The sequence below is a fragment of the Anomaloglossus baeobatrachus genome, chromosome 1 (genome assembly GCF_048569485.1).
Source record: "Anomaloglossus baeobatrachus isolate aAnoBae1 chromosome 1, aAnoBae1.hap1, whole genome shotgun sequence".
NCBI lineage: Eukaryota > Metazoa > Chordata > Amphibia > Anura > Aromobatidae > Anomaloglossus > Anomaloglossus baeobatrachus.
The window spans coordinates 558,527,402-558,547,451 of record NC_134353.1 but is presented as its reverse complement, the minus strand read 5'-3'; positions in this window follow the sequence as shown (position 1 = coordinate 558,547,451).

Below are 20,050 nucleotides of genomic sequence, written 5' to 3'. Positions count from 1 at the left end.
CTATCCAGGGTGTGTGTGGGAGGAGTCAGAAAAAGTGAGTAGAGGAACAAGTCAGTCAGTTCCAGAGGGGAAGGAGTGAAGGAGGTTCCTGGTGGAGATCCTGGGGTCTTGATAGGCCCAGGTGACACCAGCAGAAGAGATTCCAGGGTCACGGAAGGGCAATTGTCCTGTGACCTGTTCCCCTTGAAAGATCGGTTGGAGGGATAAGGCTGCAAAATCAAGGACGGTCCCTAGACTGAGGCAAGAAAGACATTTCCTTAAAGTGAAACCGAAGGCCTGGGAGATTGTTGCAGGCGCCCAGGGCCACAACCTGCCACAGATCACCGGTGAAAGAGCAAGATACGACTGAGGTCAGCCACCTTTGTACAGGCCCTGTGGTGGAGGCGCAAGACAATCCAAAAACAGTTGAGCGCTGGGAGACAGCCAGAGAAAGGACACATAGAGAGGTGAACCGGGATTGACCCTTGACCTATTCGGGATCGGCGGAGATCCCTGACAGCGGATCCTGGCCTTCCATGGGTAACCGGTCAACTGCAGCACTGAGACTGAACAGTGAGTAAAACATCTTAACTGCAAGCCCTGTGTCATCTGGTTTATCCTGCACCTTGTTAACAAACACCATAGACTTTACCAAGCACCAAAAGTTGCCCCGGGGTACCCGCTCTACCTGTGGGGAGCAAGAAACACCTCAGCTGCCATAACATCAGCCCCAGAGGTCCCTTCCAGCAGCTGCGGCTCCATAGCTGAAAATTACCACAGGTGGCGTCACAAATCATATATAAACTTTATTATCATCTACCCCCATATCGCCACATTTTTATTGACTTCCCCAGGGTCACGGAATTGGGCCCCGCCACCGCTGACTACCCCGGACTAGTCCGGCCCGACACCGAGTCACCTTTTTTTGCCCATCCTGGACCCTTCCTTGTATACATGCTGGCCAAAAGTATTGGCACCCCTGCAATTCTGTCAGATAATACTCAGTTTCTTCTTGACAATGATTGCAATCACAAATTCTTTGGTATTATTAACTTCATTTATTTTGCTTGCAATGAAAAAACACAAAAGAGAATGAAATACAAATCAAATCATTAATCATTTCACACAAAACTCCAAAAATGGGCCAGACAAAAGTATTGGCACCCTTAGCCTAATACTTGGTTGCACAACCTTTAGCCAAAATAACTGCAAACAACAGCTTCCGATAACCATCAATGAGTTTCTTACAATGCTCTGCTTGAATTTTAGACCATTCTTCTTTGGCAAACTGATCCAGGTCCCTGAGATTTGAAGGGTGCCTTCTCCAAACTGCCATTTTGAGATCTCTCCACAGGTGTTCTATGGGATTCAGGTCTGGACTCATTGCAGGCCACTTTAGTAGTCTCCAGTGCTTTCTCTCAAACCATTTTCTAGTGCTTTTTGAAGTGTGTTTTGGGTCATTGTCCTGCTGGAAGACCCATGACCTCTGAGGGAGACCCAGCTTTCTCACACTGGGCCCCACATTATGCTGCAAAATTTGTTGGCAGCCTTCAGACTTCATAATGCCATGCACACGGTCAAGCAGTCCAGTGCCAGAGGCAGCAAAGCAACCCCAAAATATCAGGGAACCTCCGCCATGTTTGACTGTAGGGACCGTGTTCTTTTCTTTGAATGCCTCTTTTTTTTTTCCTGTAAACTCTATGTTGATGGCTTTTCCCAAAAAGCTCTACTTTTGTCTCATCTGACCAGAGAACATTCTTCCAAAATGTTTTAGGCTTTCTCAGGTAAGTTTTGGCAAACTCTAGCCTGGCTTTTTTATGTCTCGGGGTAAGAAGTGGGGTCTTCCTGGATATCCTACTATACAGTCCCTTTTCATTCAGGCGCCGACGGATAGTACAGGTTGACACTGTTGAACCCTCGGACTGAAGGGCAGCTTGAACTTGTTTGGATGTTAGTCGAGGTTCTTTATCCACCATCCGCACAATCTTGTGTTGATATCTCTCGTCAATTTTTCTTTTCCTTCCACATCTAGGGAGGTTAGCCACAGTGCCAGGGGCTTTAAACTTCTTGATGACACTGCACACCGTAGACACAGGAACTTTCAGGTCATGGAGATGGACTTGTAGCCTTGAGATTGCTCATGCTTCCTCACAGTTTGGATTCTCAAGTCCTCAGACAGTTCTTTGGTCTTCTTTCTTTTCTCCATGCTCAATGTGGTACACACAAGGACACAGGACAGAGGTTGAGTCAACTTTAATCCATGTCAACTGGCTGCAAGTGTGATTTACTTATTGCCAACACCTGTTAGGTGCCACAGGTAAGTTACAGGTGCTGTTAATTACACAAATTAGAGAAGCATCACATGATTTTTCAAACAGTGCCAATACTTTTGTGCACCCCTTTTTTATGTTTGGTGTGGAATTATATCCAATTTGGCTTTATGACAATTTTTTCTTTCATTGAAGACAAATTAAATTAAGATAATACTGCCAAAGAATTTGTGATTGCAATCATTTTCAAGAAGAAACTGAGTATTATCTGACAGAATTGCAGGGGGTGCCAACACTTTTGGCCACCACTGTGTGTCCCCATCATGGCCCCATCTTGGTGTATGACCCCATCATGGCTATGTTTTAGTATATATGGTCCCATCCTGGTATATATGTCCCCATCATGGCCCCATCCTAGTATATGTGTTCTCATGATGGCTCCATTCTGGTATATACTGTATGTCACCATTATTACCCAATCCTGGTATATATGTTTCCATCATGGCCCATCCTGGTTTATATTCCCATCATGGACTCATCCTGGTGTATAAACCCATGTCTATATCTTGGTATATATGGCCACATCCTGATATACATATCCCCATCATGGCCTCTTCCTCGTAATTATTTCCCCATCATGGCCCCATCCTGGGATTATATCGCCATCATTACCCCATCCTGGTATATATCCTCATCATGGCCCCATGCTGGTGTATGATCCCCATAATGGTTATATCCTGGTATATATGGCCCCATCCTGGTATATATGTCACCATCAGCGATAATGGGTCTGCAGTTCACAGAAAAGGCTGCCTAGCTGGGGTCTTTTTTTGAGACTGCAAAGGCTGACACAACTTTCACTATCAGCTAAGTGTAAACAACGACTCAGTAGAGGTAAAAATTCCAATTATTTGACATGAACTAGCACATACTCTGCTAACAAACTTTACTCTGGAAAACGCGGTCTAGTGGGCATTCCCAACCACCAGCAGCCCCATCAACCTCTTTTGCTGCTTCTTCCTCCATCACTGTCGAAAGTGTTTTCACACAGGTCTCCGATCACCGAGTCTCCACTTGTTTACCTGCTACAGTCGAGGTGAGTGAGAGCCTGTCAGCTGTTACGGAAGTGGACATGCCTGCTGTTTTTGACCCATCTAACAGGCTGAGCATGCCACATATTTCTCAATCCACCATAACATCTCCACCTACACCAACCTCACAGTCCAAAGGTTTGTCGTGTACACCCTACTCAATCCTGTCTTCTCTAATATTGTCCATTCAATTATTTCAACATTTATGAAAACTTTATGTTTTAATCTTGTTATACTGTGTATTTACTACTTAATATTGTTCTGCTAGTTGCCAGATATACAATTGGAAGAAGGCTTTTATATATAGGATTGTTGTGCTAGGTCTATTATGAGCTAACATTTGAGTGTTTACATATTATACTTGTTAACTATGTGAGATGTGTAGTCTGTTTCAGTTTTTTAGGTTTTTTTTTATGTTGTTTGTATATTTGAGTAGTCACTCTTTAATAAACAGATTTTTTTTCACATTATATGGTCCTGTTAAATGCCAATACTTTATATATATATATATATAGGCCTTTTGGTGCCTTAGATTTACTCTACTCTCTTGAGCAGACTGTGTAGACTAGGCGGTGGTGAAGTTTTCAATGTGCTGCATTGATTTTGCATTATTACAGTATGTGACACCTTTGTCATGGCTTCTGTTTTTCCTCATCTTTTTTAAAAATGGAGACTCTTTTTCGGGACTCCTTGTTGTGTGTTGACTGGAGTGGCAGGGGTCTCAAAGCAAGATGCATACACCTGTCACTTATCCACTTACCTCTTGATTTGAAAAACATAAATGCTTGTCCACACCATGTGTGGTGCATAGCCCATGCCAGACTGCTGTCAAAAGACACTATGCATACCATGGGGAAATTGATGAAACTGTCCTGGTGTCTGCCCCTAATTTTTGGAAATGTGGAGACTCCTAGTTGGGTCTCCAAGTTGTGTCTTGTCTGTAGTGTCAGGGATCTCAGAGAAAGATGCCTACTTCTGTCACTAATCGAATATTTCTTAAGTTAATAGTTTAGGAAGTTAATGTCTGTGCCCCAACAGAGTGACTCCACTGTAAAAAGGTTTGAGCTGTTGGTAGCTTTTGGGCCCCCTGAAGGTGTTGGCTATGCCTTTTCTTTAGCTCCCATTTGAATTCAATGGGTTTGTCTAGGTTCAGCGAACCGTTCAGCAATTCGAAATGAACCGAGTCTCGGCCGGGTTCACACATCTCTATTTAACATTAAATGAACTGGTTGTGGGTAAATCTTCTAAGTAAAACAACTAAGAACAGGTGTATGTGCAAAGAAGGTCTTTTAAACTTAGGTAAACTCACCAAGTTTTTCAAGCAGAAGACTATTTTTTCAAGCAGAACACTTTGTTTTTCCCATAAAGCTTTTTTTTTGTTCATTTTTTTTATCTGTTTTCAGTTTTCCAATGGTTTTGACTGCTAGACTTTTTTGAAATGGCTTTTTGTGATATTTTTTTTTATTGTAATTCTCTAATTTATTACAAACTGATGTATATATACAGTATATATATATATATATATATATATATATATATATATATATATATATATATTACCTGTAGTACCCGGGCATTGCCCAGGATAGTAACCATCTCTCTTCGAGTTTCTGTCTTTCTCTGTCTGTCTGTCTCTGTGTGTCTGTCTCTGTCTGTATCAGTTTCTCTGTCTGTCTCTCTATCACTCTCTCTGTCTGTCTCTCTCTTTCTCTGTGTCTGTCTGTCTCTCTCTATCTGTCTGTCTCGTTCCCTCATCTGCCTCCTTCCAGGGCTGTCTCTTTCCCCGTCTGTCTCTTTTCCCATCTGTCTCTTTGCCCGTCTGTCTCTTTCCAGGGATGTCTGTTTCCAGGGCTGTCTCTTTCCAGGGTTGTCTCTTTGCCCGGCTGTCTCTTTGCCCGGCTGTCTCTTTGCCCAGCTGTCTTTTTCCAGGTCTGTCTCTTTGCCCATCTGTCTCTTTGCCCGTCTGTCTCTTTGCCCGTCTGTCTCTTTGCCTGTCTGTCTCTTTGCACATCTGTCTCTGTCTCTATCTCTCTGTCTCTTTTCCCATCTGTCTCTGTCTGTGTCTCTGTCTGTCTCTCTTTTTCTGTCTCTCTCTCTATTCGTCTTCCTATCTTATTACCTCACACTTAAGCTTCTTATACTAACAGTTTATTTTGTTCCTATAGCAACCACTGACAGTTGCTATTAATAGCCCGTTTCTCCCAGCTCCATTCAGATTAATGGAGGCAGGATTTTGGAGACTAACTGTAAAACACGGGGCTAAATTTTCCCATCCAAACATAGTCTATGACGTTCCCTGAGTCACATGAAGCGTCTGTACAAAATTTCATGATTGTAAATGTGCAGATTCCTCTAGCGGACACACACACACATACAGTGCCTACAAGTAGTATTCAACCCCCTGCAGATTTAGCAGGTTTGATAAGATGCAAATAAGTTAGAGCCTGCAAACTTCAAACAAGAGTAGGATTTATTAACAGATGCATAAATCTTACAAACCAACAAGTTATGTTGCTCAGTTAAATTTTAATAAATTTTCAACATAAAAGTGTGGGTCAATTATTATTCAACCGCTAGGTTTAATATTTTGTGGAATAACCCTTGTTTGCAATTACAGCTAATAATCGTCTTTTATAAGACCTAATCAGGCCGGCACAGGTCTCTGGAGTTATGTTGGCCCACTCCTCCATGCAGATCTTCTCCAAGTTATCTAGGTTCTTTGGGTGTCTCATGTGGACTTTAATCTTGAGCTCCTTCCACAAGTTTTCAATTGGGTTAAGGTCAGGAGACTGACTAGGCCACTGCAACACCTTGATTTTTTCCCTCTTGAACCAGGCCTTGGTTTTCTTGGCTGTGTGCTTTGGGTCGTTATCTTGTTGGAAGATGAAATGACGACCCATCTTAAGATCCTTGATGGAGGAGCGGAGGTTCTTGGCCAAAATCTCCAGGTAGGCCGTGCTATCCATCTTCCCATGGATGCGGACCAGATGGCCAGGCCCCTTGGCTGAGAAACAGCCCCACAGCATGATGCTGCCACCACCATGCTTGACTGTAGGGATGGTATTCTTGGGGTCGTATTCAGTGCCATCCAGTCTCCAAACGTCACGTGTGTGGTTGGCACCAAAGATCTCGATCTTGGTCTCATCAGACCAGAGAACCTTGAACCAGTCTGTCTCAGAGTCCTCCAAGTGATCATGAGCAAACTGTAGACGAGCCTTGACATGACACTTTGAAAGTAAAGGCACCTTACGGGCTCGTCTGGAATGGAGACCATTGCGGGGGAGTACGTTACTTATGGTATTGACTGAAACCAATGTCCCCACTGCCATGAGATCTTCCCGGAGGTCCTTCCTTGTTGTCCTTGGGTTAGCCTTGACTCTTCGGACAAGCCAGGCCTCGGCACGGGTGGAAACTTTCAAAGGCTGTCCAGGCCGTGGAAGGCTAACAGTAGTTCCATAAGCCTTCCACTTCCGGATGATGCTCCCAACAGTGGAGACAGGTAGGCCCAACTCCTTGGAAAGGGTTTTGTACCCCTTGCCAGCCTTGTGACCCTCCACGATCTTGTCTCTGATGGCCTTGGAATGCTCCTTTGACTTTCCCATGTTGGCCATGTATTAGTGCTGTTCACAAGTTTGGGGAGGGTCTTAATTAGTCAGAAAAGGCTGGAAAAAGAGATAATTAATCCAAACATGTGAAGCTCATTGTTCTTTGTGCCTGAAATACTTTTTAATACTTTAGGGGAACCAAACAGAATTCTGGTGGTTTGAGGGGTTGAATAATAAATGACCCTCTGAATAAACTTTTCACAATTTAAAAAAAAAAAAATAAAAAAAGAAATAACATTCTTTTTTGCTGCAGTGCATTTCACACTTCCAGGCTGATCTACAGTCCAAATGTCACAATGCCAAGTTAATTCCGAATGTGTAAACCTGCTAAATCTGCAGGGGGTTGAATACTACTTGTAGGCACTGTACATACACACATACACACATACACGCCTACACTCAGCTTTATATTATATATATATATATATATATATATATATATATGTGTGTAATCTTGCGGGTAGTTCCAGCAGGTAAGAAGACTTCAGGTGATAATGCTAAAATCCAATTTCGTTGAGCAAGTTTAAAAAATTCCAGAGCTCAATTGGTAAAGTGCAGGATACATGCTGATCAGACTCACGCTGGAACTTACTTTTTTAATAGCAATCATGTCATTTTCTTTCTTTTTTAAATTTTTTCTGAACACGTTCCTGGAATTTAGAAAAACTTTTGTCAGTCTGTATTTCCAGTATCACATTTATAAGTTTCCCTATATTTTCATTTAATTTGACCAACTCTCTTCTTCTACGATTAATTTGATGAGATTTAGAGAACAATCACTTAGGGTGTTATCCCATTTTTTCTGGAAGTCTTCCCCATATGCGGTAGTAGAATATTTTTTTAATCTCAAACGTCCGGGGATCATTGCCGTTTTCATTTAGCCACTTAAAGAGTTGTGATCCCACCATAGTCTTTGTTCTCTAGTGAACATTCTTTCCAGCTCCACCATTTGAGAATCTGGATCATTCAACAAGGGATTTTCATGATTGTCCTCTGAAAATATTGTGGCCAATTTATTTAAATGAATTTTCTGATCCTCCATGATAATTATAAAGGGCAACAGGTCTGTTACACCGTTGATTTAGTTCACCAACAAACGATTTAAAACGGAAATATGAAACAAGCAAAGTCCTTGTACCACAATATATCGAACAATGTGTATTAGGCTGGAATCACACTTGCGAGTGTAAAATCGGACCGAGTCTCATGCTAGAAAATAGCATGAGCTCTGTCTGAGTGTTGATCAGTGTGCAATGCAACAGCAATGCGATTCTGTGATTTTTCTCATGATTGTAATCCATGTGCAATTCGTGTGTGATCTGTATGGGATCCGGTTTTATTCTCAGCAGCTATGTCATCTGCCATTCAGCTCTGCTACATGGCTGCTGACAGCAGACACAGACAAAGCCGCAGGATCAGAATGAAGTTGGATGAACTTCACCCAACTTCATTGTCATCCCGTAGCTCTGTCTGTGTGTCATGGCCTGATTTTCGGTCACCGGTGAAGGACTCACTGGTGACCGCAAATCCCCTGAGTGACAGTGATCTGCGCGATCAGCGGTGCCATCACTGAGACTACCCATGGCCACAGCTGAAGTCCTCCACCTGAGATCTGTGGCCGCGGGTAACCTGAGTGACGTCATCGGTGATAGCACGACTCACTTCAGTTGCTCCGGGGAGCTCACAGAGAGCGGTTATGGTCTGTGACCACTCTCTGTCAGCTTCTGATGTAGCAGAGCTGTAAGCGTCGTGGGACCTCTGTGGATTACGTTGGACCTGGATGGGTATTTGGGGATTAATGAAGTGGTGAAAGAGGGTGGTTTTTTGTCATTTATTTCAAATAAAGGATTAGTGGGTGTATGTCTTTATTTTCTTTAACATACAGGTTTATCATGGAAGGTATCTCGGGGAGATGCCGGCCATGATTAACCTAGGACTTAGTGGCAGCTATGGGCTGCTGCCATTAACTCCTTATTACCTTGATTGCCAAAGCACCAGGGCAATACGGGATGAGCTGGGTACAGTCCCGGGACTGTCGCATCTAATGGATGCGGCAATTTCGGCCGGCTGCTGGCTGATATTTTTAGGGTGGGAGCTCCCCATAATGTGGCGCTCCCCATCCTGACAATACCAGCCTCCAGCCATATGGCTTTACCCTGGCTGGAATGAAAATTGGGGGGGACTGCACGCCGTTTTTTTAAATTATTTATTTATTTATTTATTGCACTGCATGATATAGACCCACCCACCAGCAGCTGTGATTGGTTGCAGTGAGACAGCTGTCACTCAACATGGGGGCATGTCTGACTGTAACCAATCATAGGCGCCGGTGGGCGGGGAAAGCAGTGAATACTAGATGGAATAATGAGCGGCCGGCTTTTAATGACGGTGTATTCTGCCATTTTATATTTTCCGGCTCTAACGTATTGGAGCTGGTGCAGCCCTGCTTGCAGGTGTTATACTGTCATAGCGAGCACTGCAATAAGCCTGATGTTTAATGGTTAAAGGCCTCCTTCATTGTATGAGGAGGCGTGACGCTCTGCATTATTTACTACTTCTGTGCACACGTCAGCAATGTCACATTTTGTGACGTGTGCGTTTCAAACATGCGCTCCACTGTGCGACCCGGAAGTGTGAGGGAGGTGGCACGGTTGTAGCGTCACACGCGGGCAGCTGATCAGGAATTTAAAGATGGCGGGCACAGTTTAGTGGTGCGCAGTGATTTGAATGCCCTCTGCTGCTGTCCGGTGAGTCCTTGTCAGTAATTTTCCTAGTGGTTTGCTTGGTAACTTGATCCTTTACAGCAAGTACCTTATATTTGTTGTTTGTATGTTTATATGTTTTCAGCATGTTCTGTCCAGTCCTTGTGTGAAGCCCCACAGGTGTATTGTATCGGTGCATACCTTCAAGGACTCCACGTAGCTGGTGCTGGTCACAGGTAGGGAATCTTCGGTTTTGATCGTGACGCCACTCTCAGTATTGCGGTCAGTGGGGACCGCCACTGCAGGTTAGGGGACGCCTGGGGCTGATGGTGTGTGCAGTTAGATGTAGTAGCCTCCTGAGAGCGAGGCAAGCCCCAGGGCCCTGTGTAGGTTTGTAGTACCACAAGTCGCAGAATGACCACACAGGCAGGATGTCTTTTAGGGTTTTTACTCACATTTGATGGCAGGGTGAGTAACCCGGGCGTAGCTGGGATGAACCAGGTGGGAACCAGGTATCCTTCAGGCTGACTTTATGAGGGTGACTACTGACTCGCCTTCCTTAGCCCTTGGTGGTTTGGGGTGACCCCGACTTTTAGTCCCTATGGGGGTCACCCAGGGAAGATGCTCCAAGCCTCTCTCCCCTTCTTGTTTTGCCGTGTGCTTGTTCCCCGGACCAGGCCACTCCAGCCTCTTGCCTCCTATGACCTATGGGCCCTAACTTGTGGTTACGTGGCTGCGGCTTTTGTAGTGTTGTGGTGTGGGCTTTAAGAGCCCCACACCGGCAGGTTTAGCAGAAGAAAGTTGAATCTATCCCCGCTTCGGGATCTGCCGCCCGGTTGGGCCTGGTGCTCTCTAGCAGTCTCCTTACTTCCCACTCCGTTGCACTCCCTAGCTGAAGCTGGCTTTCAGGCAGCACTCCTAGTTGACCGTTCTCCCCCGTCTGTAGTCACTGCGCGGGCGCTGTTAGACAGCAACAGCCCCACAGGTCTGCTCTTCACTGAGCCCTATGGAGTTCTCACTCTAACCGACTCACTTCCCCTCCTCTCCTTTTCTTGCCTACGCCACCTAGCAACCAGATTCTCTTACCACACCCCTTGAGAGGAGATGGAGGCTCTACCCCCTCCACTATTCCAGTGAAGGTGAAGGCTTGCCCCCTCCTGGGATCCCCAGGGGTCCTCTCATGGGTACATGTGTGAGACCTGGTCACTATGCGCCTGTGTTCCACACCCCGGTCAGCCTTCTGGATTACCTGTATTGTACTGTCCCCTGCATGGGTGCAGTACTCAGTGGTGCCTGACCTAGTCAGGGGCGCCACATTCCCCCTTAGTTATCACCAGCACGTCCTCGGGCTGCAAGACAACATTTTTAAAATGCATAAAACATTAAAACATGGTAAAACATTTTAAGATCACCAGTTATCATACATCACCACCCTCCACCCACAAGTCCGTTAACCCACCCAAAACCCTCTCAGGAGGCAGGTCACCGGTTTCTTTTGGTAACCAGGTCTGGGCCATCCACTTCCCCAGACCTTTCCTCCAATCTTCCTCTCCCGTTGGCCGCGACTTCAGCCACTTCTGGCAGGATGTAGAGGCGGCTTTCATGGGCTGGTGGTTTCAGGGTCTACCTGGCCTGGTGGATCCGCGCCTTTAGCCTCTTCTGGCAGGATGCAGAGGCGGCCTCCACAGTTGGTGCTGACCAGGTACCCTCTTTGTGGTGGTGAGCCAAGGCCCCATAAACAGGCGTGCTCTCTGGTCGCAGGCGAGCCAAGGCCCTTTTCTACGGACGGGCCCCCCCGGTTGCAGACGAGCCAAGCCCCTAAACAGGCTGGCCCTGGTGGTGGTGCCACTGGTGTAACTATTTACACTGCGAGAGTTTGTGGCTATAGCAAGTTCATAGCCTTAAAGTTTATTTCTCACAATAGTTTTTGTGGGCGCATTTCTTAAACGTTGCAAACAAAACTTGTCAAAACTTCAACTGGTAACTTGCTGTATTTCTTTACTTCTCTCTACTCTACTCCTCCATTTCACCAGTGCGTGGGCATGTAGGGCACCGGCACCTGTGACTTTCTTGCTCTCCGTCGTCGTCCGTGGTTGTTTCATCTGTAGGATCTTTGTCTGTGGTTGTTTCATCTGTAGGTTCTTTATCTTTCCTTTCTTGGTCTTCGTCTGTTTCTACATCTGGTTCTTTATCTCTGTCTTTTCTTTCTTGTCTTTCTTGTCTTTCCTGTAGCATGGGATGGCTGTAAGGTTTGCTGGGACATAGCGCTACGTCCAGGGCATACAATCCCCTTTCGCCTTGATGCATGGTGAACTGAACTGAGTCTCCCATCTTTAGATTTCTGCCAGGGTGTCCTCTAGGCAGATGAGCGCTTACATCTCTCCTGTTAACAAATATGCCCTCTTTTATTCCTTTGGCTACAATAAAGCCGTATCCGCTTTTCAAATTGAAGTCCTCCACAATTCCTCTGCAAAGGGGTCCTCTGACCTGTGCCTTGGACTCTCTCAACAAGCGCTTCTCTTGGAGGTCTCTGGCGGTGACTTCTCTCTGTTCAGGAGACTGTGGTGTTGGAGGGTACTTTGCTCTACTGCGGCGCCGTGTCTTGCGGGCTGGATTCATGCCTACAGGCCCCCAGGTGAGGTCTTTGGGTTGATCTTCATCTGCTGACGGTGTCAAGTCTTCCTCCTCCCAGCGGGAATAGGGCAGCATCTCCGGCTCTGGATAGGGGTCTGCTGCGATTGGCGTCGGAGTCAGCCCTTCTGCTTCCTGGCCTCCTCTCCCCCTTAGTTCTTCTTGACACTCCGGCGGTGGCAGCGCCGGGGAGGGATGCTCTTCGGCAGGCCCAGGTGGGGGACTCTTTGGCGCGGCTGCAGGGGTTGCCTGAATCTCCTCAGGGGTGCGCGGGGGGCGCACGTACTGATCCACCAACCACTTCGGAAACTTGGCCTCCATGTCAGCCCTCAGCCGCCAGTAGTCGGACTCCTCTCCTATCATGGGCTTCCTGTCAGGGACCTCTGTGGACTGTGGAGCGGTGTCAGCTCTGGCCTTGCAGGCCGGGGTAAATGGTACGTCTGTCTTGTCTTGGCGGGCCGCGCCTGGCATGGCGGCGGCCTGGTCTGTGCGGGCCGGGCAGGGCATCGCTGCGGCGGCCTGGTCTGTGCGGGCCGGGCAGGGCATCGCTGCGGCGGCCTGGTCTTGGCGGGCCGCGCCTATCATGGCGGCGGCCTGGTCTTGGCGGGCCGCGCCTGGCATGGCGGCGGCCTGGTCTTGGCGGGCCGCGCCTGTCATGGCGGCGGCCTGGATCAGTGTCGCTGTTGTAGAGGGCTCTGTGCAGGCTGAGCTGGGCGTCGCTGCAGTGATCGGGGCTTGGCGGGCCGCACCCGGCGGGGCTGCGGCCTGGTTCAGCATATCACTTGCGGCGCGGACGAGCGTCGCTGCTGCGTTGGGGTCTTGGCGGACCGGGTTCAGCAGGGTGGCAGCCTGGGTCAGCGTCACACCTGCAGCACGGATGAGCACTGCCGTGGTGGTCGGAGCCCTGCGGGACAGGCGGGGCATGGCTGCAGCAGCCTGGATTTGGCGGGCCGCTTCTAGCGTGGCTGCGGCCTGGTCCAGCGTCGCCGCGCCGGGCGCCTCTTCTGGGACCGCGGACGTGGCAGCTGGGGTTGGGGCACTTGCGCTGGCCGGGACATCACTCGACTCACCCATCTGTGGCAGCATCGGGGTCTGAATCGTCGCCGCTCGGTCTGGCAGGCGTCGCGCGGCTCCCTCCTCGTAGGTCCGCACCGCCGCAGCCATCTCCAAGAGCTCCGTGCGTTCTTCCCTGATCTGCTCCACGACCCGGGTCTCCAGTCGGTCGCAGAACTGGGCCAGCTCCCGGCACCACCAGGCAGCAGAGCCTGGCTCTGGGTATCCACGTCTGGACTCCATTTTCTTTAGCAAGCTGCTGGCTTCTTTTCTGCTCCGCCGTCTCTGGACGCTTCCGCTTTCATAGCCGGCAAGGTCAGAACTCTGCAGGGGATCTCTGGGTAGCCACACCTCTTCGTGGGCGTTAACTTCTTCCAGCGCGGGCTGCTGTTGTTTTTCAGCGCGCTTTTCATGGTGGCAATATGGCGGCGCTTCCAATTTTTCAAGCGGACCGCCCAGGCACATGGTCACCTGTCTGAACAGGTCTAGTCCTTATCCTGTTCGTGACGCCAGATGTGAAGCCCCACAGGTGTATTGTATCGGTGCATACCTTCAAGGACTCCACGTAGCTGGTGCTGGTCACAGGTAGGGAATCTTCGGTTTTGATCGTGACGCCACTCTCAGTATTGCGGTCAGTGGGGACCGCCACTGCAGGTTAGGGGACGCCTGGGGCTGATGGTGTGTGCAGTTAGATGTAGTAGCCTCCTGAGAGCGAGGCAAGCCCCAGGGCCCTGTGTAGGTTTGTAGTACCACAAGTCGCAGAATGACCACACAGGCAGGATGTCTTTTAGGGTTTTTACTCACATTTGATGGCAGGGTGAGTAACCCGGGCGTAGCTGGGATGAACCAGGTGGGAACCAGGTATCCTTCAGGCTGACTTTATGAGGGTGACTACTGACTCGCCTTCCTTAGCCCTTGGTGGTTTGGGGTGACCCCGACTTTTAGTCCCTATGGGGGTCACCCAGGGAAGATGCTCCAAGCCTCTCTCCCCTTCTTGTTTTGCCGTGTGCTTGTTCCCCGGACCAGGCCACTCCAGCCTCTTGCCTCCTATGACCTATGGGCCCTAACTTGTGGTTACGTGGCTGCGGCTTTTGTAGTGTTGTGGTGTGGGCTTTAAGAGCCCCACACCGGCAGGTTTAGCAGAAGAAAGTTGAATCTATCCCCGCTTCGGGATCTGCCGCCCGGTTGGGCCTGGTGCTCTCTAGCAGTCTCCTTACTTCCCACTCCGTTGCACTCCCTAGCTGAAGCTGGCTTTCAGGCAGCACTCCTAGTTGACCGTTCTCCCCCGTCTGTAGTCACTGCGCGGGCGCTGTTAGACAGCAACAGCCCCACAGGTCTGCTCTTCACTGAGCCCTATGGAGTTCTCACTCTAACCGACTCACTGCCCCTCCTCTCCTTTTCTTGCCTACGCCACCTAGCAACCAGATTCTCTTACCACACCCCTTGAGAGGAGATGGAGGCTCTACCCCCTCCACTATTCCAGTGAAGGTGAAGGATTGCCCCCTCCTGGGATCCCCAGGGGTCCTCTCATGGGTACATGTGTGAGACCTGGTCACTATGCGCCTGTGTTCCACACCCCGGTCAGCCTTCTGGATTACCTGTATTGTACTGTCCCCTGCATGGGTGCAGTACTCAGTGGTGCCTGACCTAGTCAGGGGCGCCACACTTGTGAATAAGGACCGACACCTGACCGACACCTGATTTAAACTCCCCTGACGATTACTAATGTAAGAAACCCGTTGGGAGAGCAGGGACACCAGGACCTCATTTCTAAATAAGGGGACCATATGACTAGTCCAGTTAAGGACCATTGGGATGCCCAGGATGTTATGAGGATACTTTAAATTGAAGGTGGATGGATCGTATGCATTTGGGTGAGACCATTCCATTATTTCAGCATCTAAGACAGTGTTTTCTGGACCCTGTGGTACTGTTTTGTTTGCAGACTGCTTAGGTTAGCTTACTACAGCTCTGTTAGCTATAGGAATTTTTTACTTGCTAAAAAACCACCCCTTTTCACATGCTGAAGGGGAATTGTGTTGTGTGGCATATTTTATGATAACGTTTTAATTTAAAGTAAGGATCTCCTGCTTCCTTTTAAGGAAATTTATTAAAAGTTAAATTTTGTTTTTCTGTACCCCGGCTTGCTACTCTTTACCTTGGCTGGTATGAAAATTGGGGGGGGACCGCACGCCATTTTTTTAAAAATTATTTATTTATTTATTGTACTGCATGATATAGACCCGCCCACCGGCAGATGTGATTGGTTGCAGTGAGACAGCTGTCACTCAACGTGGGGGCGTGTCTGACTACAACCAATTATAGCCGCCAGTGGGCGGGGAAAGCAGTGAATACTAGATGGAATAATGAGCGGCCGGCTTTTTCAAAAGAGGAAAAGCCACCGGAGCTTTGTGACAGCTGTGTAGCGCCACGCTGGTGATCGAGGATCGATGAGTATGAGAGAGGGGGGGAGGGATAGACAGAAAGAGAGACCGACAGAGAGAGAGAGACCGACAGACAGAGAGAGAGAGAGACCGACTGACAGAGATAGAGATTGACCGACATCGACAGACCTCACTCATTTCCAGTGTTTTCGGCAACATGAGATAAATGTATTTAGAAAAACGCATGTCACTAGGTTGGTGTGTGCGCCGTCCGTGTGACATCCGTTTTTTTTCTAGCACCCATCTACTTGCACTGAAGAGACTCGCGTGAGAAACTCACCAAAATGCTGCATGCTGCGATTTTTTTCTCAGTCGGATTTGGACTGAGAAAAAAATAGCAGATCGGAGCTGCCTCATTGATTAACATTGGTCCGAGTTAAATGCGAGATTTTCTCGCATTGCACTCGTGCGAGTTAATTCCAAGTGTGACTCCAGCCTTAGGCCTCTTCTCCACTAGCGTTTTTTTTCTCCAAATTCCATCGCATTGAGAAACGGTTTGCAATCTTGCAAATGGTTTCTAATGATGCTGTCTCCATTTCCCTGTTTTTCTCAGACGATACACAGGCTCTCCTTGAAATCGCAGCATGCTGCGATTTGATGTGATTCTCAGCTCTCTCACCCCCATGCAAGTCAGAATCCGGGTGGCATGCGCATGTCACTCGGATCCTGACACTTGCATACCGCGCCAGACTGGCTACCGGAGGAATCTCCAGTAAAACCAGTCCTGGCCGCGGTTACATGCACTGAACCCCGGAGCTGTCCCCTGAGCTCCAGAGTGCAGCCTGAACAGCGAGCGCCGAGTAACTGATTCCCCGGCGATTGCTGTTCAGGTCAGCACAGCTGCAAACAGACCAGGCTGATCTCTGGAGCTCAGGTTACAGCTCTGGGGCTCAGTGCAGGTGACCGTGGCAAGGACTGGTTTTACAGGAGATTTCTCCCGTAGCCAGTCTGACACTGCTTACCTAAAAACTCACATAGCACCCGCATGATGCTCACATGTCATACGGATGCTATGTGAGGAAAAAAACACACATCGTACGCAGATCACACGCAGATCACACGCAGGATACTCGACTCACATTTTGAGCCGAGTATCGCTGTGATTTATAAAACCCCAGTGGAGAAGAGCCCAAAGGCCTCTTCTCCACTAGCGTTTTTTTCCTGCAAATTCCATCGCATTGAGAAACGGTTTGCAATGTTGCAAATGGTTTCTAATGAGGCTGTCTCCATTTCCCTGTTTTTCTCAGACAATACACAGGCTCTCCTTGAAATCGCAGCATGCTGCGATTTGATGCGATTCTCAGTTCTCTCACCCCCATGCAAGTCAGAATCCGGGTGGCATGCGCATGTCACACGGATCCTGACACTTGCATACCGGGTCAGCCTGGCTACCGGAAAAATCTCCTGTAAAACCAGTCCTGGCCACGGTTACATGCACTGAACCCCGGAGCTGTCCCCTGAGCTCCAGAGTGCAGCCTGAACAGCGAGCGCTGAGTGCTTGATTCCCCGGCGACTGCTGGTCAGGTCAGCACAGCTGCAAACAGATCAGGCAGACGCTGGAGCTCAGGTTACAGCTCTGGAGCTGAGTGCAGGTAACCGCGGCCAGGACTGGTTTTACAGGAGATTTCTCCCGTAGCCAGTCCTACGCTGCTTACCTAAAAACTCACATAGCACTCGCATGACGCTGACATGTCATACGGATGCTATGTGAGGAAAAAAAACACACACTGTAAACATATCACACGCAGATCACACGCAGGATACTCGACTCACATTTTGATGTAATGGTTGAAACTTACTTTGGTACTTCCATAATGGGCATAAGGAAGCTCAGTTTGTCATAATGGACATATTTTTTCTTTTTTGCAGCGGCAGCTGTGGTGGTCACAGGGTTATACTCTCTTCTGAACTGGTCACGGGCTGAGCGCCATCGCCGTTTGACAAGATCCACTGTTAAAAAAAAAAGAAAAATTTAAAATAAGGTCACTAATTCTAACAATGGTAGATTTTAAAAAAAAAATTACATTTGTCTTGTATTGCAGCAATTGTAATAAATAGGAACACACATCCATGTGTATGAAAACAACAACCCATAACACTCATATAGTGACATAATAACACAATAAGCATGGGAAAGAAAACAAGTTCACCAGTAAAAATCTTAAACCACTGAATAATCATTCATCTCCTTTTAATTGTTAAAAAAAATAAAAAAAAACCTACAGAAAGCCATGAGAAACAAAATGACTAATAACCCATGAAGTGCCATATGTTCCACATATATTTTCCATTACACACTACTAGTGATGAGCGAGTATGCTTATCACTACTCGGTACTCGCACGAGTATCACTGTACTCGGGCTACTCGGCGGGTACCGAGTAATTTCGCGATACTCGTGCTGTACTCGTGATCAGCTGCTGTCAGTCAGGTAACTCACGGCCACCGCTGGATCCAGTGGTGGCCGCGGATAACCTCAGTTACAGCTCAGCTGATCGCGCTACTCACCTCATTTGCTGCGTGGAGCTCACAGGAGCGGCAGTGTCTTCTGCAGGTCCTGTCACCTGCATGCAGCAGAGCTGGAAGCAACGCTGGAGGTCCGTGGATTACGCCGGACATGGAGGGCTTTTTTGGGGCTTATTAAATTGGTTACGAGGGAATTGGTTTGTGTTTTATATTTCTAATAAATGATCTTTTCAGGTGTGTGTGTGTGTTTATTTACTGTAATTTACAGATTAATCATGGAAGGTTTCTCGGGGAGATGCCTGACATGATTAATCTAGGATTTAGTGGCAGCTATGGGGTGCCAATAACTCCTTATTACCCCAATTTGCCAACGCACCAGGGCAAATCGGGAAGAGACGGGTACAGTCCCAGAACTGTCGCATCTAATGTATGCTGCAATTCTGGGCGGCTGCTGACTGATATTGTTAGGCTTGGGGGCTCCCCATAACGTGGAACTCCCCATCCTGAGAATACCAGCCTTCAGCCATATGGCTTTATCTGGCTGGTATTAAAATTGGGGGGACCGCACGCCGTTTTTTTTAATTATTTAATTATTTATTTCACTGCACAGTATACACAGGCTGCTGTGATTGGGTGCAGTGAGACAGCTCTCACTGCAACCAATCATAGGCGCCAAAAAGCAGGAAAGCAGGGAATACGAGATTGTTTAATAAGCGGACGGCTTTTTCAAAAGAGGAAAAGCCGACGGAGTTTAGTGAACAGCTGTGCAGCGCCGCGGCAGTGATCGGGGAACGGTAAGTATGAGAGAGGGGGAGACTGACCGACAGACTGTGAGAGGGGGACAGACAAGATAGAGAGAGACCGACAGACAGACAGAGAGACTGACCGATGGACTGAGGGAGATAGAATGAAAAAAAAAAATGACCGACATCGCTAGTAAAAAGCACAAAACGTGCGTTTTGGACATCGGAGTGCAACACAATGTTTTCATGTAAAATCTTTCATGTAATCTCAAAAAGTAACATACACCAGCTCTATCTCACTATTGGGTATGTGCCCTTAACATTTCCGCCATGAAAATTCATTTTGGTGTCATTTTGGAAGGTTTTCTGGTGAGTCCGTAAAAATGGCGTAAAACTCGGACAAAATTGTTCACAGCTGTGCCTTTTGAGTGATAAATGCTTCAAGGGGTCTTCCCCATGCTGTTGCCATGTCATTTGAGCACTCTTCTAAGACTTTTGTGACATTTTTAGGGTTTCTACATGCTGCCGGGGGGGGTCATTTCATAAAAATACTCGGGTCTTCCATAGGATAACATTGGGCTCGGTGCTCGGGCCGAGTACACGAGTATCTTGGGATGCTCGGCCCGAGCCTCGAGCACCCGAGTTTTTTGGTACTCGCTCATCACTATACACTACACATTACTGTTACCATTCTAGACATGGTGACACCAAGGAACATGCATAATAAACTAAACATAGAAATACAACTCAAAATGTATAGACAAATCACAGCACATTTGCAATAGACAATGCACAGAAATGCAAACCAAAAATAACCCCAAACATGTTTAATAGTGGCTTAACCACCCTGAAATGCCTTTTGTACATGCATAAAATGCTTTGCAGTCCATATATACACATGCTGACATTACTAGTAAACTGCAATGAATACTTCAAAATGCCAGAAAACTACACTCTCCTGTTTGTGAGTCTCCAGTGTATCTCAAAATGAGTCAGGCCCATTAATACATGCAAAACAAACTATACAGATATGGATATAATCTGCCTACAGAATGTGCAGATGTAGG